The sequence below is a fragment of the Sus scrofa genome, chromosome 15 (genome assembly GCF_054392235.1).
Source record: "Sus scrofa isolate SSC_HxYL_T2T_F1_AM1 chromosome 15, Sscrofa_HxYL_maternal_Yorkshire_Landrace_v2.0, whole genome shotgun sequence".
Lineage (NCBI taxonomy): Eukaryota > Metazoa > Chordata > Mammalia > Artiodactyla > Suidae > Sus > Sus scrofa.
Genome location: NC_139397.1, coordinates 20,838,208 through 20,864,231, shown reverse-complemented (window position 1 = coordinate 20,864,231; position 26,024 = coordinate 20,838,208). Strand labels below are relative to the sequence as shown.

The following is a 26,024-nucleotide window of genomic DNA, read 5'->3' as shown; positions in this document are numbered from 1 at the left end:
GACAAAGAGAAAAATCAATGATTTAACAAAAACAATAACACCAACGATAGTGGGAATCCACCTATAAAAACACGTCTTCTTTTTAATATTGGGAGACTCATAGTGTATGACAAACACAATAAATATTAGTGCCCAATAAATTGGCTTGATGAATGAATGGCAAAATATATAACAAAGTATCTTTTTACAGAACTTTGATTAAGCATAATTTTTAAAACCGGTGCTGGAAATAAAGCATTCTTTCTCATTTATCCTCAAATCCAAGTGCTTTCCAACATGTAAACTGAGGCCAAAATTATTTATATTATTTTTAATAAATAAGATTTTTTTTTTATTCTTGAGGTAAAACATAAGGTCAAATTTTCAGACGCCTCAAAGCTGTCCAAAAAATTCTGCCCTCGAAATGCTGAAGACCTAAAGTATGGATCTCTTGCATGATGCAATCATATATTGACATCTTTATTCTCTTCCCAAGTTATAAAATTAACCTTTCTTTTATTTTAATGATGAAAATATTGAATCTACAGTATGGAAATGTAAACTTGAATTTTCATAATAATAAAAAATACAAAGTGCCATTAGCAAAACTGCACTATCCTTCCAAAAAAAATCCAGCACAATAGACAGAATATTCCAATGGGCAGATATTAACTTAAAGTGCGCATTGTTTGGAAAAGGAATTAATTAACAACTTATTAATTGGATAGAAAATCTGAAACTGTTGTACTTCTAGCAAATACATAATTTTCTTCAAGTATTATTAAAGCGTTTTTGTTGTACCTATTAAAGATTCTTGTCTCTAAGTTAATTTCATTATGCTAATAAGCTATCATCGTTATAGAACCTAAGCTTTGATCCATGTTAATTGTCGTGATCTTCAAAGACAAAGTCACCACTTACTTTAAATGAATTTTACATCTTTTTAAAGAATCACACGGAAATTAGGGGAAGTAATTAATTTTTTATTATGTGTCTCAATATTTTTAAGGGAGGAAGTCAATGGTATTGGCTAGAATTCATTTTAACATTTAACTAGGGAAAACAGCATGAGGCAAAAAAACCGTTCAGATGCAAAAGATTAAAGAAAATTTGAAACTGGGACCTAATTTGTCTTGATAAACTTTGGTGTTTAATATGCTTCTTTTGTTCTCAGTGTGAAACTGCAGGGTTTTGATTTGTAAAAACTTTTTGAAGAATTAATTCTTTCTAATTTTTATTCATTTCTTTGCCTTTCTTTTACAGTAAGACAGACGAGTTGACCTTCAAACCATAACATTTTTAAATATCTATGAACTTGCAAGGTTAAATCTATTAGTGATCTGATATTAGCTATTGTACACTAGCAGTTTCTTCTGATGCAGATTAGACCTAGGAGTTCCTATATAAAATAACCAGTTATTTGAACCTTAAGTGGTATAAGCAAATAACATTATTAAATTATTTGAATTTCTCTTTGTAATAAGAAAAGGTCAAGTGTAGAAATACTAACTCCATTTTATAAAAGATTTATTTTTTTTGTATGAAGATAAAATATACTTTAAGAACCTAGCTGAAGTGGAAAAATTACTGGGTTTGTTTTGTTGTCACTAGAGTGATGTGCAGGTTAGTGATGTTCTCTTAAGTCCCCCTCAAACAAGATACAAAAAAATATGGCTCAAAATCCAGAAAGGTAGAAGCATAATACAATAGATTTTTTTCTTAAACATTCAGAGAGAAATCATGAACTGTCAAATTGTGATTTTTTAAATCCTTTATACTATATCAAACCACCTGGCATTCTTTTTGGAACGATATGGGGTATGAAAAAGATATTATAGTTAGACATACATATAAAAAAAATAGAATTCCATAGGAGTCCTGTTGTGGCTCAGTGGGTTACAAACCCAACTAGTATCCATGAGGATCAGTAGGTTAAGGATCCGGTATTGCCTTGAGCTGTGGTGTAGGTTGTAGATGCTGCTCAGATCTGGCATTGCTGTGGCTGTGGTATAGGCTGGCAGCTGCAGATCTGATTTGATGCCTAGCCTGGGAACTTCTATATGCTGCAACTGCCACATTAAATAAGTAAATAAATAAATAAATAAAATAGAATTCCCTAACAGATATAAATAGATACTTCACAGAAAATGGTAATGTATCAAGTGAGTTTTTTAGAGAAAAATATAATGGCTCTAATATAATGGTTATCAAAGAGGAACAATGCAACATACAAGCTAATGCTGAAATTCTACCTTGCTATGAAGGATTTCTGACACCCACTGGTGAGGTAATGAACTCATGATAATGATTTCTTGATATGTAAACTAGTAGTTCTTAAGTCTTTTCATGCAAGAAAACTACATGGTGATGGCAAGAATGTGAATTCCAGCATGGTACCCAAGGGTTTATGTTTTTAACAAGCATTGTTAGCTGATTCAAATGCAGTTGGTTCATAGACCATAAACCTTAAACAACAAGATTAATAAGAAACTCGATTTTATCTGACTTTAAACTTTATCAGACTTGAAAATATGTAACATTCTTTACTAGCTAAGCTGCTACTAATCTATCTAGAAAATAGCCATATAAATTAATTTATTGGTTTCAAAATTTCAGTATTAGTAATATTTTACATGTTATATTAGGATAACTAAAAGCAATACAACAAATTAATTATATTACTTAAGGTGTGGCAAGACATATACCTTAAATTAGCATTGTTCTCTTCAAAACTCTGAACCTATATGCCTTTGATGTTAAGATTACCATTTTATATTGTTTTCTTCGCATCTTATAATAGTGACAATTAACAGATGTTTGTAATATGGAGGAACTGGATTTTAATCTTTTATGCTGTAACCCAGTGTATAGTGCAGTTTACGTCTGTTCATCTATTTACCAAACATGGCCATTTTTCAAAAAATCTTAACTGTAGACATAGGACAGGCATTTTCTGTCCCTCAGATTGTTAGAAAAACTGTGCTGGAGTTTATGAAGTTATTTCCATGAGTTTTGACAATAGTTTAATAATACATAAAAATGTTTTCCACGTCCCATCTTAGAAATTTTAATAGACAAACCACACACTTGCATGTGTACAAAGGTATAATTTCCCCCAGACCTGCCAGGGCGTTGGGTCAGTTATACATTATATTTTGAGATTGAATGCCTGGTATATGTAATTTAGGATGAAAAGATTTACAAAGAAAAATTATTTGCACAAAAATATTTAACTCCTAAATCCCTGCTAAACAATTCCATTATCCTTTAACATCTCCTTCAAACATTAAGTAACACTTTAAATGTCTTCTAGAAATAGTAATGATCAGTGTATGAAATCGTTACATTAAAGATGTTGACTTTGCTTCAGTGGAAGCATTTGGGAACATAGTAAAGGTGGCAAAGAACCCGAAGCTTATCCCTGACAGGATTGCGCTAAGCTGGGGATGAGGAAGGAAGAGGTATGATTCACAGCTAATTCTGTCAATTTCTTTCTAATTTGTCACAGGGTCCTGGGGAAGATGAAAGGCAGAAGTACAATTTTAAACTTTTTCCACCTGTAGGGAAAGAGTGAGTGAGGGGATGCATTGTTTTTTTTGTTTGTTTGTTTTTTTGTTTTTTTTTTGTGACAGATCTTAGCATAGAAATTCACAGGTTCACATAGGTCCCTCTATCCCAACCAAAGCCACCTGGACACTAATCCAAGAGATCACTGCTATGTATGATGATTTAGAGCAAACTGTGCTGTGTACAAAATGGTAAATCAAAGGAGAAATATTTGAAGGATCAAATCTTTTGGTATAGTTTTAGTAAATCAAGTATTTTATATGAGGCTTCCATATGATAAAAATTATAAGTAAATAAATTTAAGTTTAGGGGATAAAAAGCTTAGGAAACTGGAACTGTTAAATAGTTTAAAGATGGAATTTATTGCATTAAAAGCTTTGTTTTAAGATTTAAAAAAAAAAAACAAAACTATCAGAACAACACTGCAGTGGCTTTAGAGAAATTTGTGATAAAAGATGAAGCAAATTCTCTGTTTAAGGACCATAACCCAGACTTTGTCAAATGCTGTAAGAATTGAAATGAAAACCTCTGAGTAACAACTTATTTGTTTCTAAGCATTCAATGTCTCTCCATACAAAGGAATACAATATTTGCCAAAGGAAAGGTTTTTTTTCCAAGTTTTTGCTTAAATTAGGAGATCATTAATATTCTTTGTTTATTGTACTTTATGACACAGGTTGCAAACTGGCACCAGCCATATTTTGTTTGACTTACACAATATATAAAATATTTTAAAGTTAGTTTCTAGCATTTGAACATCATGTGATTTTTCTACAATATCTGGGTATCTACCTTTAGTTGAAAAAATTCCCCATCTGAAAATCCTGAGCACTTCCTCTTAGAGAGCAAAGAGAGGAGGGGAACCAGTAGAAATTCATCTGTCTCAAGACCTAAAGACCCTTGAGTTTTCCAGTCGATAAAAAAATACTGAGCAAGGATCTATGAGAAATATGTATTAACTCTATATTCACTCTTGGGGAGCCCTCTATGTGAAAATCACTAGGACATGATATTAAGGGAAACATTATAAAAATAATAGGAAAAATGAGAAGTGAATGGACTCATCTTAAAAGACACAGAAAGATAAGTTCATATTCCTTTTGCTTTAGTACTTCAGAAAACCATGGGTGAGTCTTGGCGTATTTGGCAAATATTTCTCTTAGATTAAGAGAAATGAATTCTTAAATTTTGGTGCAAATAATCTTCCCATATGTAGTATGTGACATTTTAACTGAAAAATATTAAAATACCTTTGAGTGAAGATTGTTAAAGATGTTTGGGGTTAACTGTGTTAGATGCTTTCCTCTTCTAAAGACCTTTGCTTTTAACTAAATGCTTGCTTATCTTTCTAATTTAACATAGTCCCACATTCTTCTTTGTAGTAATTTTGGGCTATCTGATAACGTATAATGGAAAACATGTTTATGTCTTCCGCCCGTTCTTGTTGCATATTTCAAATGCTTAGAACAACAATTTTCAGAAGCTTTCATTAAGGTTAATTTAAAAACTACATTAAATACAAACAGATTTTCTCACAAACAAAATGCAATGTGTACTTAACAGACTTCTGTATGTTATATTTGATAAACTACCTCATATAAATGCAAATTTTGACTTTCTGCCAGAACCAGGTGGTATGGAAAATATTTCTATTAAACAAATAATGCTGGAAGAGCAAACTTCAAGCACTAGTATGTTGCATAGGAAAAGAGGATGTTTTCATTCAGGTTTGATGTGTATTTTCAGATTGACCTTTTTGTCTACAAAATGAAGGAAATATACTGAATATTTACCACCAAATATATGGTGAGCCATTGTCTTTGGTGTGAAAGAAGGTTCAGAAAAATATACTTGTGGAGGATTTTACATATTCAGAAAAATAGGCTAAAATATTTTCTTCTATTTTCATGGTTATTTGCTAGCATCATCTCATCTCCTCTGGTAGTTATCTGAATAGCTTTCATCTCAATCACTAAGTAAGACTGAACAAGGAGAGCCCAGTAAAGCAGGATGAGCCCAAATATTGCCTCACATGGAAAGCCTTTTTGAATTCTCAGCCAGATGAAACACAATCAGCACATAAAAGCAAACAGAAGACCTCTCCCAAACTGATAACTCTAGTCTAACTGTGAGAAAAATATTAGGGGGAAAAAAAGCACAATTATGAGATTTCCTACAAATGATTGGTACCCCTCAAGATTTGTCAAGGTCATCCAAGACAAGGAAATTTCGTGATACAGGCCAAAGGACACTATTAACATGTGAGAACTAGATGTAATGTTGTAATTTCTGTGGTATCTTGAAACAGAAAAATGATGAGGAAAAACCAGTAAGATCCAAATAATGGGTGAGTTTTAGTTATCTGTAATGTATCGATGTTGGCTCATTAAATCTGATGAATGTACCATAGTAATGTAAGGTATTAGCTGTAAGAGAAACTGAGTGTGAGGTACATGGGAATTCTATGCACAACATTTGCAACTTTTCTGTAAATCTAAAACCATCCTATCAATATTTTATTTATTTATTTATTTATTTATTTTGGCTGCACCTGAGGAATATGAAAGTTCCCAGTCCAGAGATTGAAACTACACTGCCACAGAGACACATCCCCAACCTGCTGTGCCACAACAGGAACTCCCAAAGTTTTTATATTAAAGAAATGAATCCAGCAAGTATCCATGAGGATGCAGGTTCAATCCCTGACCTTGCTTAGTGGGTCATAGTGGATCAGAAATCTGGCATTGCCATGAGCTGTGGTGTAGGTCACAGATATGGCTTGGATCTGGCATTTCTGTGGCTGTGGCACAGGCTGGCAGCTTTAGCTCCAATTCGATCCCCAGCCTGGGAACTTCCATGTGCTATGGGTGTGGCCCTAAAAAGCAAAGAGAAAGAATTTAAAAAAAAAAAAAGAATCAAATAGAAGATAAATGAGGGAAATGTTATATGGCCTGATGGCCTTATCCCATAAGTATCGTTATGGGATACTTCTTATTCACTCTTGGTTGGTTAAGCCCTTAGAACTGCTATCTCAGAGATTGTGATGAACACATACAAACGATATACACTTAATTTTTTTTTCTTTTTGGGCTGCACGTATGGCATGTAGAAGTTCCCAGGCTAGGGCAGAATCAAAGTTGCAGGCGCTGGCCTACATCACAGCCATAACAACACCACATCCTAGCCACGTCTGCGACCTATACCACGGCTTATGGCAATGCAGGATCCTTAACCCATGGAGCAAGGCCAGAGATCAAACCTACAGCCTCATGGATACTAGTTAGGTTCGTAACTCACTGAGACATAACAGGAATTCCCATATACTTTCTTGCTTAGTTACAGGCACAGTGTTCTTCAGAGGGTTAGGTGTGCCATTTGTAAGTTGTTGCCTGCATGAAGTGCAATGGCAAAATCCATGATCTTGACCCCACTGGTACTGGGTTCTAAATATTAGGCCTGACACACTTGCTTCTCACTATAGTCATGGATTATGTTTGTGAAGTATTATTATTAAATTGATCTGAAGACCCTAGGGAAATATTTGATTTAGGACAAAGTAGTAATATTTAAGAATGTTGAAAATCATTCAAATACTACATTGTTGATAATATGCAAAATTAGGAACAGGAAAATAATACTTTCAATAATAGGTTAAATATCTAGAATACCAAAATTAAAATATATACACACACACACACACACACACAATGATGAAGAAGGAGGATAAGCAGGACAAAGAGAGGAGGAAGAGGAAAGCTTCTTTATTAGGGACCTCTGTTTAAGCATTGAGCTTAGAACTTTATTTACTCTGTGCATTTGGTATTACTGTTCCTAGTTCATAGATTAGGCAATAGAATTCAGAGAGAATAAGTAAATTATACTCATACCTTGTAGATAATACAACTTTCATCTCATCAGTTATTCCTAATAACACTTATTGCTGTCTTTGTCGAATGTTCTTGTATTATTAAGTCCCCAGGTGTTTATCTTCTTGCCATTCATTCCTGACCTTCCCTTTAAATTGAGGACTCATTTTCATGGTCTCAGAGATCTCATGTGATAAACTTGGGATTCTAACCGAAATCCAGATAAACCCAACCATCTAAACCAGCTAAACAACTGAATTAATGTGCCTCTGGTAGGGTGTATTTGCTTTTGAGGTATTAGTAAATTAACATATTTAATTCCTGGAAATGTTAAAAGATTTCCTGACTACAATATCCATTACCAATAATTTTTTAAAAAATAAAATCTAGATTTAAATTTTCTCGTTGAAATATCTGTTAGCTTCAAAGTATATATATTTCTGTATGTATGAACTTCAAAATGTAAAATCTTATAGGAATTATAAAAGTGAATAGAGGACAGAAAAGAAAAAGTATGACACCATGAGACACTTTGAAAAATCTTAATGGAAACTTACCGGAGAGGGAACAGTAGATATTTTGTTGATGTCATTATTCTTGTTTGTTTGTTTTTTTGTTTAATGTAAGACCTTAAGTTTTCATCCCTCTAAAAAATAGTTAATGCTTTCGTAAAAGAAATGTATTCCTCCTGCTAGAAAATATGGACTAGGCTGATTGAGACTCTGAGATCTCTATAGACCTCTGGTCTGATGTGTTATTTCTGCTAAACTGAGATTAACACTACTGACTCATAAAATAACTTCAAAATTGCCTCTAATGACAACATCTGACTGAGCATACAACTCCTAAGGGACAATTAGTGTGAATAAAGTAATTTTCATTAATATCATAACATATTTAAATTTATTTTATTTTAAAATCTAAATGGCGGCAAAGTGTGTAGAGTTCATGAACTTTCTAAAGGAGATCTTTTCTCTCCCATTGCAATGAGAACTGTTTCCTAAGAAATCCTTGTCTTCAGAGAGCTAATAAGTTAGGTATATATATAATTAGCACAAACATTATTCTGTTTCAAGAGGAAGTTAAATTTCAAAATTAGAGACATTTTTATTAATTCTTCATATTAAACATTTTTTGAATCCGTAAGAGAATTCTAAAGTCAGAAAAGGGTCTGATTACATAATGTATGATTTTAATGGTGGGTTAATAAAATCATGTGTACTCTAGCATATTTAATGCACGAAAGCCTGACAAATGGCATCGATTTTATAACAAAATCAATATTTGCTTTGCTAAGTTGGGTAAACTCATTTCTCTAAATTTTATTTAATATCAAAAGAACAAAATTCAAAGAATATGCAAAAAACCAGAGACTTCCAAAATTGAATATGAAGTGAAACATTATCAAAAACTGTATTAAGCTGGTCCAGATTAGTTATTATTTAAAGCAGATAGTCAAAAATATTCAGCTTTTAAAAGGTAAAGTTCTCATATATTTTAATGTGAGTGACTTCAACTTTAATACTATTATTATTTCTTTGGATTTTTCCAGGAGAATTTTCAGATTTTGAGCCAAATATGGAATTATATGGTTGGAGGTTACATAACGCAGAACTACAGAGTGTTTTATATTATGTCTCTGAGACAGAGCATTAGATTTCACAGAGAAAGTCATGGAGATGCCACATCATTGAAATTTCTGATCCGGTTGCAAAGCTTAGGTTTGAATGAAAAACCCAAGGGCCAAATTCACCAAACAATTACATTTGCTTTTTGTGTGCTTGATGCACTCAAAACACTAGAATGTGCACTTTTAAACAGGCAAAATAAATTCTCTCTTCCCTCCTTACTAAACTTTCAACTTACAGATATTTCTTACCTAACTGTAACTACCCTCCTTAGGGTATTTGCTGGCCTGAAAAAACTGCAGGGCATCCAAGAAAGGTGTCCCTGCTCAGCCCATCTTGCTTATCTATCTGCTCATCTCCAGTTCGGTTTAAAACACAGGCCCGTAAAGAATCCTACCGGGGCATCTATAAAATATGCACCATACCTTTAAAAAGTGGCTTATGTCATTACTTTTTTAACACGTTGCATTTATTTCCCAAAGAGGATTCAATAATACCACCAATCTGGTCAGATTTCTCTTTACTATCGAATAGCAAATTGTATTTTTTGAAATTTCACTTCTAATATTCTTACTCCAAGTGTACATGCACACATTATATACAATATTACACATATTAAATATATATCCTCATTCCTTCTTATTCTAAAGTTTTTCTTGATATTATGCCTTTTTAATGTCAAAAATCTATTCATAATTCATGTTATTAATTACCCATAAAAACATGACTTTCTTGCTAATCAAAAATAAATGGAAAATACATTTAGAATTGATACAAAGATGGCATTTGTCTTATAGATGGATACTCTGTCTCTCTTTCTGATTCTTTCTAAAGCTACGCCTACCTTCTAAGTACTACAGCAATCTTTCTCTTATCAGTTTCTCTTGACAACAACTAATACTATGCTTTTCAATCTTTCAGTCCTATCAAATATCCTAAGTCTTCTTCCTCTTACATTGTTTCCTAGCTCTCCCTTTAGATTAGGTTCTTTTCTTCATTATGTCTCATATTCAGGTTTTTAGTTGTGTAAGTCCTATGCGCATTCTTCAGATTGTCCTCCAGTGCAGCAATACACTTCTGCCTGGATAGAGGACTCTTCCATAACTGGAATACCTATGCATCCAGGATGGCCTATGAGTATTCCAGTGGTGAAATTACCAATACCTAGGTTAACCACACATCCAGGGTTGCTGAGGCAGTTCTATGGATACTTGTTATCCCCCAGTAATTACTATTTTTGGGGGGTCTTTTCATTTTTGAGGGCCACACCCATGGCATATTAAGGTTCCCAGGCTAGGAGTCCAATGGCAACTGTAGCTGCCAGCCTATGCTAGAGCCACAGCAGCATGGGATACAAGCTGTGTCTGTGACCTACACCACAGCTCATGGCAAAGCCGGATCCTTAACCCACTGAGAGAGGCCAGGTATTAAACAGCATCCTCATGAATGCTAGTCGGGTTCGCTAACCACTGAGCCAGGATGGGAACTCCCCAGGTAATTATTAATAGCATCCACTGTACTCTCAAAAGTCCCTATTTGAACACCATGTTAATATAGTTTGTTAATATGAGTCAGAATAAACTCATGAGACCTGAGGGACAGATTTTTAGGCAGAAACACTTTTTGAATTATGTGAAATGAATGTCCCTGTACTGCTAATAAGAATAAATGAATAGAAACCAAGCTATTCTGTAAAGGGTCTTCTATTTCAATTCCAGAGCAAGACCTTGGAGAAGGCAAATAAAGGATTTTCAGTCCAATAGCTTAGTGATCATGTGCTAGTAATTAGCATCCATAAGTTTAAATATGCCAAGTTGGTCTCAGTAACTAGATTGTGATAAATAGCTAATAATAAAAACATCTCAATTATATTTATAGTAATAGCATTATTCTGAGATACCTCCAATAGCAGCCTGGATTGAAAAAAGAAAACATCACATTTTAAGGGACAGTGATATGTCAGACATTGATAGGCACTGTAGTTATGCAAAAGGGCTAAAAATGCCAAAATGTTAACACAAGTTGATGAGAGGGCCTCACAGAGGATCATTAATGAAAAGATAATTTCTTGCAATGAATGAGAAGCCAGAGGAGAAGAGAAATAAGACAGGTACTGATAGGGTAGAGTGATTTGCCTTTCTACATGGACAGTGGAGAAGCTCAGCAATGCCTGGTTGACTGCTCTGTGAAAAGCTCATATTGACTCTGTAGGTGGGAAGGGAAATGTCTACAGTCAGGAATTGGCACCAGCGGAGAAGATAGATCACTGTCTCAGACATATCTGAGAGAGAATTTCTGACCAGTTCTAAGTAGTGGCATATACTGGGAAATATGAAGGCTGACCCTAGCTGTAAGTACACTGCAGTTTAGCACATGCACAGCTGAGAACAGAGAGAAAGAGGCTGGGGATGACAAAGGTTTTTCATATGGAGGACAACCAGAAATCTCTAAGGTAAAATACGGTGTATTTATTTAATACTAATGTGCATTTCCTAAGTTATAGTTTTTTTCCCTGTAATCTTTACAACAAAAGTTATTGTCCTATAGGCAGAGGTGATGAGAAATATTATATTTATCAGTGTCCTGTAAAACTTTTTACTTGAGGAACTTCATTAACAATTGAATACATGTAAGAATGAGTGTACTGAATATATGATATTCAATCTATCCTTAAAACAACTTCAGAAGTAGATATTTTACCCACAAGACGGATAGGCTGACTGAATAATTTATCCAAGGTTACACAAGCAATTAATGGCAAAGCTGCTCTAAATCCAGATAATTTCTTTTTAACCATGTTATTAGGACCATAGAACTGGGCTTTTCAATTATATGCTTGAAGCTATCACCTGGTTTTTATTTTTGTTTGGTTGTTTATTTTTGTTTTTATTTTATTTATTTTATTTTTTTATAACCTTTTTTTCCCACTGTACATCAAGGGGATCAAGTGGGTATAGAGGGAACCTTCCTGAACATAATCAAAGTCATTTATGACAAACCCACAGCAAATATAATACTCAGTGGGGAAAAACTGAAAGCCTTCTCACTCAAATCTGGAACAAGACAGGGATGCCCACTCTCAGCACTGCTATTCAACATAGTTTTGGAAGTCCCGGTTGTTTATTTTTGAAATGAATACTATGTAGCAGGTGGTCTGGGATAGGCCTGAGATATAATGATGACAAATCTGTGGGTACCCACACTACACTTTGAGTAGAAAGAGTGAAGCAGAATGGGTAAGTCAAATAATGCCTTTATTTTAAGTTTTCAGGATTATTGATGTATCTTTTGTTACAGGTTATTTAGACTTGTTTGCAGCAATTTCTTTTGAGTTTCATTTCTTACTATTTAAGGAACTCTAAACCATTGCATAGGAAATTGATTCCCATCATATTTGTATTTTCTAATCATGTGTAATGTAGTGTTGGAATGAATAATTACAGATGGATGCAACCCTCTGTGAGTTAATGATAAATTTTCAAAAATTAAACAGGACATAATGTAAGGTTGATGTAAAGTAATATTTCTTCATAGTCTATAGTTTGTTTCCACAGTTACTATCAAATTGACCACTGGTAATATTTTTGTTGCTCTAAGGTAGGGCTCAAAAATATCTCCAGGTTGTAAATTTAAATTTTAGTGGAACTGACTCATGCTTTTTATAAAGCATATTTAAAAATGGAAAATAAATACAGTGCAAGCAAACAAAAACGGATACCCCAACATTAAAGTTCTATAATCCAACCAGCTATCACCAGTGTAGTTTTAATGAGACTATTTTCATGATATAGATACTGAATGTTGAAAGGATTTCCTCCTCTATGTACTTCATAGCTTTTAATATAATTTCAGTTACATTAATTTTTCCCATTTCAGACTCTCAGAACATCTTTATTCAGGAGGCAGGGCATCTTAAACATCAAATATTCACCTGAAGATCAAGATTGAAAAAAGCAGTATATTTCATTTAACTACTTTAAAATTATCTCAGAAATTTATTATTTAAAATAATAGTAATTTTTATATATCATTGAGATAAAATAATAGTTATTTTAAATACTCTCATGTTTTCTACTAAATCCCTTCCTTAGACTCTAACCTTGTAGAAAAAACTCCAAGTATTTTATTCCTGAAACATTCCAGTTTTAAAAATTACAATAATCACTAGTATAAGTAATTAACATTAATCAACAGCAAATTTTCTATTATAGAAAAATATAAGAATTATCCTTGCCAATAAATCAGCTCTTATAGTAATTCTATCTCTCTGTGTAGTTCTTCTTTACCATGATTTTTTATAAAGGAGAGTTCTATAATTTGTACACTTTACTTTATTTCTCAGCCAACATAGAAAGAGAAACAGAATATTTAAAAATGTCTCCTTAAAAAAATGATTGACAAAGTGATTCAAAAGCTTATACGGAGAGTTAAAGGACTCAAAATAGTCAACACAGTATTGAAAGATAAGAACAAAGTTGGGGATTCATACTACCTGAGTTTAAGGCTTATTGTATAGCTACAGTAATTAGAAAAGTGTGGTATTGGCAAAAGAATGGATACATAGATCGATGGAACAGGATAGAGATCACAGAAATAAACCCACTGATATTTGACAAGGGAGCAAAGATAATTCAATGTAGAAAGTATAGTCTTTTCCATAAACAGTACTAGAAAAATTAGGCATCCATATGCAAAAATATCATCATCTAGGCATTGACTGTACACCCATTACCAAAATTAACTCAAAATGTAATGTGAGTTAATTACACACCTAAACATGAAACACAAAATCATCAAACTCCTAGAAGGTAACAGGAGAAAAACTAGATAAAATCTTATGTTTGATATTCACATTTTAGATTAAGTACCAAAGTTATAATCCATAAAAGATAGGATTGATAAACTGGACTTCACTAAAATTTAAAACTTCTGTTCTGTGAAACACACTATCAAGAGAACAAGATCAGCAACAGACTGGAAAATAATATTTACAAAAGACATGTCTGATAAAGTACTGTTACTCAAGAGAAAATAAAATGTGTACATGTACGTGTGACTGGGTCACCATGCTGTACAGTAGGAAAAAAATTGTATTGGGGAAATAACAATATATATATATAATCTCTTAAAATTCAATAATAAGGAAATTTTAAAAATGAACAAAAGATCTGAACAGACACTTCATCAGTGATGATATACAGATGGCAAATAAGCATATGAAAAGATGCTTAAAATAGTCCACCTTTAGGGAATTGTGTATTAAAATAACAAAGAGATACCATTACACACTTCTGAAAATAGCTAAAATCTAATCTCCTGACAACATGGAATGCTGGTAGGGATGTGAAGCAACAGGAACTCTCATTTATTTTTGGTGTGAAGACAAATAATACAACCACTTTGAAAGAGAGTTTGGTAGTTTCATACAAAGTGAAACACACTCCTTCGTATGATCCAGCAGTTACACTCTTTAGTATTTATCCAAACGGGCTGAAAAGTTATGCTCACACAAAAACCTGCACATGGATTTTTATACTAGCTTTTTTCATAATTGCCAAATTTAGAAGTAGTAGGTGCCTAAACTGTGGTACATTGAGACAATGGAATATCTTTTAGTGCTGAAAAGAAATAGGCTGTTAAACCATGAAAAGAGATGGAGGAACTTAAATGTGTATTGTTAAATGAGAGAAGCCAGTCTGAAAATTTTACAAACTATACAGTTGTATGAGTCCAACTATATGACATTCTAGAAAAGACAAAACTATGCAGGAAATAGAAAGGAGCAGTGGTTGTCAGGGATTTGAGGTGGGAGGGATGAATAGTTGAAGCATAGACATTATTCTGTATATACTATAAAGGTGGATACATGCCAACACACATGTGTCAATACCCATAGAATGTATAACACAAATAATAAACCTTAATTTAAACTATGGACATTGGTTGATAATGTTGCATCAGTGCTTGTTCATCATTTATAACTATTGTACTACATTAATTATGGATGTTTATGATAGGAGTGTTTGTGTATGTAGGAATTCTCTGAACTTTCCTTTAAGTTTAGCCATGATCCTAAAACTGCTCTAAAAAAAAAAAAGGCCTACTAATTTAAAAAAACAAAGGATGTGATGAACTTAACTTTATACATTCACACAGGAAAGTATAATATTCTGGTTTTTGTTTTGTTTTATTTATCTTAACACAAATGAGTTTTCTAACCCTTAACCCAAAAACGTGTCACACACACACATTTCCTACCATGTTTTAGTGCTTACCTCACACAAAGGTTATTTTTCATTATCTGGGAGATAATGTATTAAGGAAAATGTCTTATAATGAATTATTATAAATTTCGGGTCTAAGGCATTGACTTTCTTTGCCTCAGGCCAATAGGAATGATGATGGAAAGTATAACTGGTCTATCTAAATGACTGAATCTATCAAGGGACCAAACATATCTTAGATTCTATCATAGATTCTTTACCTAGAAGGGTTTTAGCACTAAAATTTCATATCTAAATGTTAAAAACTAAACTAAAAACTAAATATGACCATTGCTCAAGATAAGGAATAGGCTTAAGCATTGATAATCATTGGCCAAAAATTTTTTAACTCATCTGAGGTGATGAGTGTACTGACGGAGGACACACCTTGGTCTCTTGGAGTTCATGTGGAGGGCACTTACGAGGATATGGATGAATTCCTGGTCACCAAAGTTTCAGATTTGTATTAGTGGTTCATTAATAAATGAAAGTATTACAATTTTGATATACAGAAATAGAAGCCTGCAGCAATGTGTACGTGTTATCCTTTACAAAGAAAATGTAACAGCAATAATTTTATTTCTTATGCTATTTTCTCCAACTTTAAAAATCTGACTTTTGTGGTGGATCATGGATATGAGATTTCAAGCATACGGAAAAAAGAAAAACAGGAATATATGCAATATGTACGGAATCGTCTCTGGTGCTTTGCACTTGAACCAATTCATTCACCATTTAAAAACAATTAAAAAATTCATTAAGCTGGATTCTGCCCTTGGATACACACAACAAAACCCCCATTGAAGTCAATGGAAATTGTGCATGCATATCCAGGGGCAGAATTTGGCCCGCTGTGCTTAATTCACTCTGATCATTCCTATTAATTCAATATTAATATTTCCGTTCATTTATTCAATTAGTTCTGTGGTATTCAAAATTCATTGTATGTAGTACATTGTGATCAGTCAATCATTACATTTCCAGTCCACTTTCTAACAATCAATATTTGAAGTTAGTCAAGGCAAAATGCACTTAAAAACCAAACAGAAATAGAAGTCCCACTGCAGAGATATCTCCTACTTTGTTTCCTGGTTTCTTGGGCCTGACCTCTCCTTAGGGATTTAGTCAGCGTGAGAGACATTAGCAAATTGTGGGGCAGAGTTGGCCCTTAGATCAAATGCTGCTTTGTGGGATAGCCAAGTAGGGCTATCTAATAACAGCCAGATGTGAAAGACTAAGCTCATGAAATACCCTCCACTTAATTAGGTCACACAATACCATTTGGCTCCCAATCAAATTTGGGTTATCGCTGTTCTAAGCAGAGGGATCTTTTCTGTCTTCAAGGAACATAGATCAAAATGAACACAGTATGTTAACATCACAGTATAAACATCACATGCATGAATAAATGGGACTAAACTCAAGAAGTGTAATGATTCCTATGCTCCAAATTTGTCTAAGTGTAATTTCTTTGGGCAAGCGAACTTAAACTTCTTGTGTAAATTTTACATGCATTATAGGTATTCATAACACGTGAGATTATCAGCAAATCTGTAGAAGGGAATTGTGTGGGAATTGACAATTCATAGTTAAATATTCATTAAACATTGTAAAAATAATCATGTTCACCATTTTTGTTTTGTAACAGATTTATTGAGGTTTAATTGACAATAAACCACATATTTAAAATGTACAATTCGGGTCTTTTGCCCATTTTCAATTGGGTTGTTGGCTTTTTTGCTGTTAAGTTGTATAAGCTGTTTGTATATTTTAGAGATTAAGCCCTAGTCAGTTGCATCTTTTGAAACTATTTTCTCCCATTCTGTAAGTTGTCTTTTGGTTTTCTTTTTGGTTTCCTTTGCTGTGCAAAAGCTTGTCAGTTTGGTTAGGTCCCATTAATTTTTTTTTACTTAGCACTGGGAACTATGTCTAGTCACTTATGATGTAGCATGATAATGTGAGAAAAAAAGAATGTATACATGTATGTGTAACAGGTCACCATGCTGTACAGTAGAAAATTGACAGAACACTGTAAACCAGCTATAATGGAAAGAATTAAAAATCATTATATAAAAAATAAAAAAATAAAAATAAATAAAATGTGCAGTTCTACAAATGTGCACTCCTGTGAACCCATCAATACAATTAAGTTAGTAAACACATCTATCACTCCCAAAAGTTTCCTCATGTTTCTAAACACCTCCCATGTCACTGTCCAGGCAACCACTGATCAGTTTTCTGTAATTAGAAATTATTTTATATTTTTTAGAGTTTTAAAAGATCAAAAATATTATTTTATGCCTGGCTTTTTTCATTCAGCAGAAATATTTTGAGATCCAGCCATGTTGTTGTTTCTGTTAGTTCATTCTCTTTATGTCTGAATAGTTGTCCACTATATGGATAGAATTTATTTACACAGTCCTCTCTGCCTTTAGGCATTTGGATGATTTCCAGTTTGGGACTATTATGAGTAAAGCTGCTATAAACCAATCTTTGTATAAATATCTTTCCCCCACCTTGGGGAAATAAATAGGAATGGAATACTTAGATGATAGGTCATGTGCCTGTTTAACTTTTTAAGAAACTACTATACTGTTTTCCAAAGGGTGCATATTTTACATCCCTATTAGTAGGATATCAGAGTTCCAGTTCCTCCAAACCCTTAGCGATATTTGGTATAGTCAGTCTTTTAAATTTTAGCCATCCTCAGAAGTGTACTGAAAAATCTATTGTCTCTTTACTTTGCATTTCTTTAATGACTAATTATGTTGAGCATTTTTTAATGTGCATATTTGTCATCCATTTTTTGTTCTTTGGTAAAATGTTCAAATAGTTCACCCATTTTTAATTAGGTTGTTTGTTTTCTTATTGCTGATTTTAAAGATTTACTTACATATTCTGAATAAAAGTCCTTTATAAGATATATATTTGTCACATATTTTCTCTGAATCAGCTCTTTTTATTATTTTAACACTGTCAATTAAAGATGAAAAGTTTTTACTTTTGATGACACCCAGTTAAACAATTTTTTTTCTTCCGTACATCATGCTATCACTTTTGTATCTAAAAAATATTTGCCTAATGAAATGTCAAAAAGACTTTCTTCTGAAGTTTGTAATTTTGAATTTGTATATAGGTCTATTATCCATTTAGATATACCTTTCATATAGTTTACAAAATAAGGACTAAATTTCAATTTTTGTGTATATTTATATTCCCTTGTTCCCGCATCATTTGTTGAATAGACTAATGATTCTCCACTGAATTTTGCACTCATGTCAAAAATAAGTTGTCCGTATGTTGTGGGTCAATTTCTGACCTCACTCTTCTGTCCCACTGATGTATTTTTCAATCTTTACACTTATACTATTCTATCTTGACTATTGCCATATTGTAGTAGTCTTGAAATTAGGTAGTGTTCGATCTCAAGTTTGTTCTTTTACAGTGTTGTTTTGGCTGTCTAGGTCTTTTAAATTTTCATATGATTATTGGAATCAACCTGTCAATGTCTTCAAAAAACCTGCTGAGATTTTTCTTAAGATTTTGTTAAATCTATAGATAAATTGGGGGGAATTGATATCTTAAGTCTTCTAGTCAATGAACACAGTATATTTCTCCATTTATTTAGGTTGTCTTTAATTTACCTCAATAATAGTTTATAGTTTCCAATATACTGGTGTTAGGATTTTTTGTCAGGTTTATTTATTTTATTTTATTTTATTTATTTTTTTTTTGTCTTTTTGCCATTTCTTGGGCCACTCCCACAGCATATGGAGGTTCCCAGGCTAGAGGTCTAATCAGAGCTGTAGCTGCCGGCCTAAGCCAGAGCCACAGCAACGCAGGATCCGAGCCACGTCTGCAACCTACACACAGTTCACGGCAACGCCGGATCGTTAACCCACTGAGCAAGGGCAGGGATCGAACCTGCAACCTCATGGTTCCTAGTCGGATTCGTCAACCACTGTGCCACGACAGGAACTCCTGTCAGGTTTATTTTTAATGATTTTTCTAAGCTATTGTAAGTGATATTTTTAAAATTTCAATTTCAGATTGTTGCTAGCATATGATTTCTTTTTTTTTTTAATATTAGAACTGTGTGATGCAGTCTTACTCAACTAACTTATTAGATTCAGGTATTCCATTGTAGATTACATTGAATTCTCTGCATAGATGATCATATCATCTGAGACAAAAACAGTTTTAGTTCTTTGTTTCTAAATTGAGTGATTTTTTTTTTTCAAAGCTTATTGTGATGTCCAGAACTTCCAGTACATTGTGGGAAAAGGGGTGAGAGCAAATATTCTTGTCTTGTCCCTGATCTAAGGAAAAAGCATTGTCTTTCACCCCAAGTATGATGTTAGCTAAAAGTCTTTCCCTAGATGCCATCAACAGGCTTTGAGCATCCTCTTTATTTCTAGTTTGCTGAGATTTTTAAAATTAGTAATGAATGTAGAATTTTGCCAGATACTTGCATGGATTTTTGTATATGTGCGTATCCATTAAGATGATCATATTTCCTCTTATAGTTTATTAACATGTAATGATGAATTACATGGATTGATTTTTTTGTAAGTTGAATCTGTCAGCCATGCATTCTGCAGATAAACTCCACTTAGTCATAAGGTAGTATTATCCTTCTTCTATATTGTCATATTTGATATTTTTCAGTGAGAATTTTGCATGCATGCCATAAGGGATATTCATCTGTAGATTTCTTTTCTTGTAATTATTTTATGTGTGTGTTTTTTTTTTTAATTTCCCCAATACATTATTTTTTTTCTACTGTACAGCATGGTGACCCAGTTACACGTACATGTATACTTTTTTTCTCACATTATCATGCTCCATTGTAACTGACTAGACATAGTTCCCAGTGCTACACAGCAGGATCTCATTGCTAATCCATTCCAAAGGCAATAGTCTGCATCTATTAACCCCAAGCTCCCAATCCATCCCACTCCCTCCCCCTCCCCCTTGGCAATGCAAGTCTATTCTCCAAGTCCATGATTTTCTTTTCTGTGGAAAGGTTCATTTGTGCCAACAAGCACATGAAAAAATGCTCAACGTCACTGATTATTAGAGAAATGCAAATCAAAAATACCATGAGATACCACCTCACACCTGTCAGAATTGCCATCATTAATAAATCCACAAATAACAAATGCTGGAGGGGGTGTGGAGAAAAAGGAACCCTCCTACACTGCTGATGGGAATATTTTGTGTGGTTTTAATATCAGGTTAATGCCAACTTCATAGAATGAGTGGGAAACTAATCTCTCTTGGAATTTCTAAATGAATTTGTGTAGAAATGGTACTATTTCTTCAAAATATTTGAGAGAATACACTACTGGAAAAGTTTTTGGAAGGTTTTTAAACCCAAATTCAATTTATTTAAAATAAATGGGGTTATTCATATAATCTCTTTCAATTTTAAGTGAGTTTTGGTGGTTTTTTATCTTTCAAGAAATTTCTCCATTTTGGTGAACTTTTAAAAATTTTTCACATGACATTTCTCATAATGTTATTTATTTTCCTTTTAATATCATAAACTCTTTAGTGAACTACTTTTTTCTTTCCTGATGTTGATAATATGTGTCATTTCTCTTCTTGTCTGAGAAGTCTAGCTAAATGCTCACAATTTCACTGATTTTTTTTACAAAGAAAAAAATTTTAGTTTCTTTTTTTTCAAAATTTTTCCAATTTGATTTCATTAGTGTCTGCTCTGATGTTTGCTATTTCCTTTTTTCATTGCCAACAACAACTTCTCCGTTCCTCTTCACTCACACAATCAGAATTTTTTGTTTGTTTGTTTGTTTTTGTTTTGTTTTTTTTTTTGTTTTGTTTTGTCTTTTGTCCTTTTAGGGCTGCACCCATGGCATATGGAGGTTCCCAGGCTATGAGTCTAATTGGAACTGTTGCTGCCAGCCTACACCAGAGCCATGGCAACGCCAGATCCGAGTTGTGTCTGCAACCTACACCACAGCTCACCCGGAACCTTAACCCACTGAGTGAGGCTAGGGATCAAACCCACTACTTCATGGCTCCTAGTCAGATTCCTTTCTGCTGTGCCACGGACGGGAACTCCTTACTAATTTTTAAAGATAAAACATCAAGCTGTTGATTTGAGACCTTTTTCATTCTTTAATATAGGCATTTAGTGCTATAAATTTCTAAGCTTATTATACTGCTTTGTACTGCTTTAGCAAAATCCCACACATTTTGATAAGCTGCATTTTCATTTTCATTCAGTTCAAACTATTTTCTTACATCCATTTTTATTTCTTTTTTCTGGCCAAATAATTATTTAAAAATGTGTTATATAATTTCTAAATATTTGTAGTATTTACAGAAAACTTTATATAGTTGATTTCTTATTTAATTTTATTATAGCCAAAGAACAAGTTTATTTTGATTTTTAAATATATTAAGGCTTGTTTTCTGGACCAAAATTTAGGATATTTTAGTAAATGTTCCCACATACTTGAAAAAAATGTATTTTACTATTATTGAGTGGATTGTTTTATGTATGACAATTAAATTGACTTCGTTGATAGTATTTTCAGTTCCTCTGTATTCTTACTGATTTAGTGTATTTTATCAATTATTGAAAGAGAAGCATTGAAATCTCTAAAAATAATAAGTTTATCCATTTTGCCTGGCAATTCTACCAGTATTTGCTTTGTTTATTTTGAAACTTTATTAGGCACATCCAAGCTTTATAGTGAAATGTCTTCTTGTTGAATTGATATGATTATCACTGTGAACTTATATTATTTTCTTTGGTTATATTCTTTATTCAGAAATTAACTTCCTCTGAAATTAATATAGTGACTTCATATTTCCTTTTGTTACTGTTAGTACAGTAGATCTTTCATTCTTTTAACTGTATTTCTTGTAGGCAATTGTAGTTAGGTATTGCTATTTTATCTAATCAAATAAATCTGTCTTTTAATGGGATTTTTAGAGTATATCTGTTTAATGTAATTATTAATTCAATTAGGCTCAAGTACATCATCTTCTATTTATTTTCTATTTCTCCTATATGTCATTTGTTCCATTATTTTTTTCTATTTTCTTTTGTCTTTTGGATTGAGTAATTTTTATGATTTCATATCCTTATTTTAGTTTATTAACTGTAACTCTTTATTATTTTAATGATTGTCTTGTGATTTAGAGCATATATCTTTTTTTTTTTTGTCTTTTTAGGGATGCACCTGCAGCATATGGAGGTTCCTACGCTAGGGGTCGAATCGGAGATGTAGCCGCCAGCCTACACTACAGCCACAGCAATGCCAGATTCAAGCCATGTCTGTGACCTATACCCTCTCGGCAATGCCAGATCCTTGACCTACTGGGCGAGGCCAGGGATTGACCCTGCAACCTCATGGTTCCTAGTTGGATTTGTTAACCACTGAGCCAAGATGGGAACTCTCTAGAGCATATTTCTTTAACTTATCACAGTCTACCTTTCTGTATAAGAACCTTACCATTGTATACCTCTATGACTCTTCTCCTAGAAATAAGCTGTGATTGTTTTACAATTTACTTACATATATGCTATTAAATCCCACAGTATATTTTTATTATTTTTGTTTAAACAGTCCCTTCTATTTTAAAGAAATTTAATATTAAGGTAAAAGTATTTACCCACATAGTTTTCTTTCCTAGTACTCTTCATTTCTTTGTATATATTCATATTTTTATCTATTAATATTAAGCCTGAATGAATTCCATTAACATTTCCTATTGTATAGCCTGTTGATCATTAATTCTTCTGGCTTTTGTAGGTAAGCAGAAGGTTTCTTGTTTAGCTTTATTTATTTATTTTTTGAAAAATAACTTTATTGAATGTAGAATTCTAATTTGACAGATTTATTCATTCAGTACTTTAAAGATGAGAGTCTGCTGTCTTCCTACTATCATTAGTTTTTTAAAGAAATATGCCACATCTTTATCTTTCTTTCTCTGTGTGTGACAAATTATTTTTCCCCTGGATGTTTTTAAGATTTTTCTGTCTATCCTGGTTTTGAGCAAAGTGATTTTATTTATTTATGTTTTGCGTGCGTGTGTTATTATTATTTTTTCTCTTTTATCATTTTTATTTTTTTCCATTATAGGTGGTTTACAGTGTTCTGTCAATTTTCTACTAAACAGAAAGGTGACCCAGTCACACATACATATATACATTCTTTTTCCCACATTATCCTCCATCATATGTGACTAGATATAGTTCCCAGTGCTGTACAGCAGGATCTCATTGCTTATCCATTCTGAAGGCAATGGTTTGCATCTATTAACCCCAAAGTGCCAATCCCTCCTGCTTCCCCCTCCCCAACCACAAGTCTGGTCTCCAAGTCCATGATTTTCTTTTCTGTGGAAAGGTTCATTTGTGCCATATATTAGATTCCAGATATAAGTGATCTCATATGGTATTTGTCTTTCTCCTTCTGACTTACTTCACTTAGTGTGAGAGTCTGCAGTTACATCAATGTTGAGTGGATTAAGCGGATGTGGTGTATATATGCAATGCAATACTACTCAGCCATAAAAAGGAACAAAATAATACTATTTGCAGCAACCTGGATGGAGCTTGAGCAAAATGATTTTAATGTGACTAGGTGTGTTTTCATTCATGTTTCTTGCACTTAAAATTTACCATGTTTCTTGGATCTATAACTTATACTTTTATCAAATCTGGAATATTTTTAGTTTTTATTTCTCCTAAATATTTTCCTGGCCACCTTCTCTCACCACAGCTACAGAGACACCAACTGCATAAATATTATGATATCTGAAGTGTTTCCACAGCTCCCCAATTTTCTGTTCATTTTTAAAATAAATATTTTTGATGTATTTTGTTTTGGATATTTTTATTCCTGTGTCTTCAAGTTCACAGTTTTTTTTTCTACAATGCTTTAGCTACTATTAATTCATTTTAGTGTAGTTTCATCTCTGATATTGTACTTTTTTTTTTTTTTTTTTTGTCTTTTTGTCTTTTGTTGTTGTTCCTATTTCTTGGGCCGCACCCGCGGCATATGGAGGTTCCCAGGCTAGGGGTCTAATCGGAGCTGTAGCCACCGGCCTATGCCAGAGCCACAGCAACGCAGGATCCGAGCCGCGTCTGCAACCTACACCACAGCTCACGGCAACGCCGGATCCTTAACCCACTGAGCAAGTGCAGGGACCGAACCCGCAACCTCATGGTTCCTAGTTGGATTCGTTAACCACTGCGCCACGACGGGAACTCCCCTGATATTGTACTTTTTGTCTTTAAATGTTTGATTTTGTTATTTAAAATATATATACATATTTTATCACTTTCTTTGACTTTTACAAAATGGTAATGAAAACTATCTTAACATTTTTAATCTGCTAATTGTAATATCTGTGGAATTTCTGGGTTGATTTCTTTTTATTTTTCTACCTAGTATGGACCATAGTTTTCTGATTCTTTGCATTCCTGAATATAGTTGATTAGATATCAGACATTATGGATTTCATCTTATTAAGTGTTCTACATTTTTGTTTTATTATGAATATTCTAGAGTTTTATTCTGGACAACAATTAAGTTTTATGAAAATTGTTTGATTATTTTGCCTGTTTCTATTAAGATTTATCACTTGAAACTAGAGCAATGCTCAGCCTGGGACTAATTATTCAGACAAGAATTTCTGAGTATTCTATTCCATGACATATATATTATGAGGTTTTCCAGTGTGATTGGAAGGCATAAGCATTTTTCCTATCTCTGAGTGATCACTAGAAAATGTTTCTTCTAATCCTTTTGAGTTCTTTTCCCCTCAGCCTTGGGTAATTCTTCAATAATCAGTACTTAGCTGAGTATTAGAGGAGAACCCTCTACAGACATCTGGAGTTCTCTCTCTGAGTAGCTCTCTTCCCTTTAATACTATATCATGCCGTATCACATCTTAGTCTTTCCAAATTTTTACCCTAGTCCCTTCACGTCAAGGAGTTTGCTTGGTTGGCCTGAGTTTTCCTTCCTTGGACAATACCCTGGAAATACTTTCAAGGCAATAATCTAGGGCAATTTCCCCATATTTCAGGTATCACTGTCGTTCATTATCTTATGTTCAGTGTCTTGAAAATCATTGTGTCATATATTTGCTGATTTTTTGGTTTGTTTCAATCACAAGGACAAAGCTGTTCCTTGTTACTTGTTTTGGGCGAGAAGTGGAAATCTCAGGTCCATCGCTGAGTCATTATTTATTATGTCGTGGCCTTCTCATTTGTACGTCAAACAGGACATTCAAAAGAATAGTTCATAGTCCTTTCTTGCTATGATACAGCTGAATTTTCACAAGATGAAGACCTGGCACACTGACAATTTTTAGGTTGGCTGACTAACTGTAAATAAGATCCATGATTTGTAATAAAGCATTATCTAGGGTTCATAATAATTTATTTTGGATAAAGTAATTCTAGTTTGAATTCAGTGACAGATTTTCATGTGACTATGCTCTTTTTATCACTGGATAAGTTGATGTGATTCCAATCATCCCGCACTAGCTTAGCAGAAGGAAATTCAGTAATTAGCTCAGTCATTTTAGCCTTCTCTTTGGGGATACTACAGTGTACCATCTATAGAATGAACTAATTATTTATATGTCTATACTGGTCATCTTGCCATTTGCTTAAAAAAAGAGCTACAGCTTTACTTTCCTATCTCCAGGAACATCTACTTATTTTTTTCTGTTATTTT

General features: G+C 33.2%; 1 protein-coding gene across 1 annotated transcript in view; it reads left to right on the top strand.

Annotated features, from left to right (window-relative positions):
- The window catches only part of LOC110257201 (uncharacterized), a 758,677-nt gene that overhangs the window by 598,113 nt on the left and 134,540 nt on the right, over window positions 1–26,024 (top strand). The gene's annotated exons all lie outside the window — the stretch shown is intronic.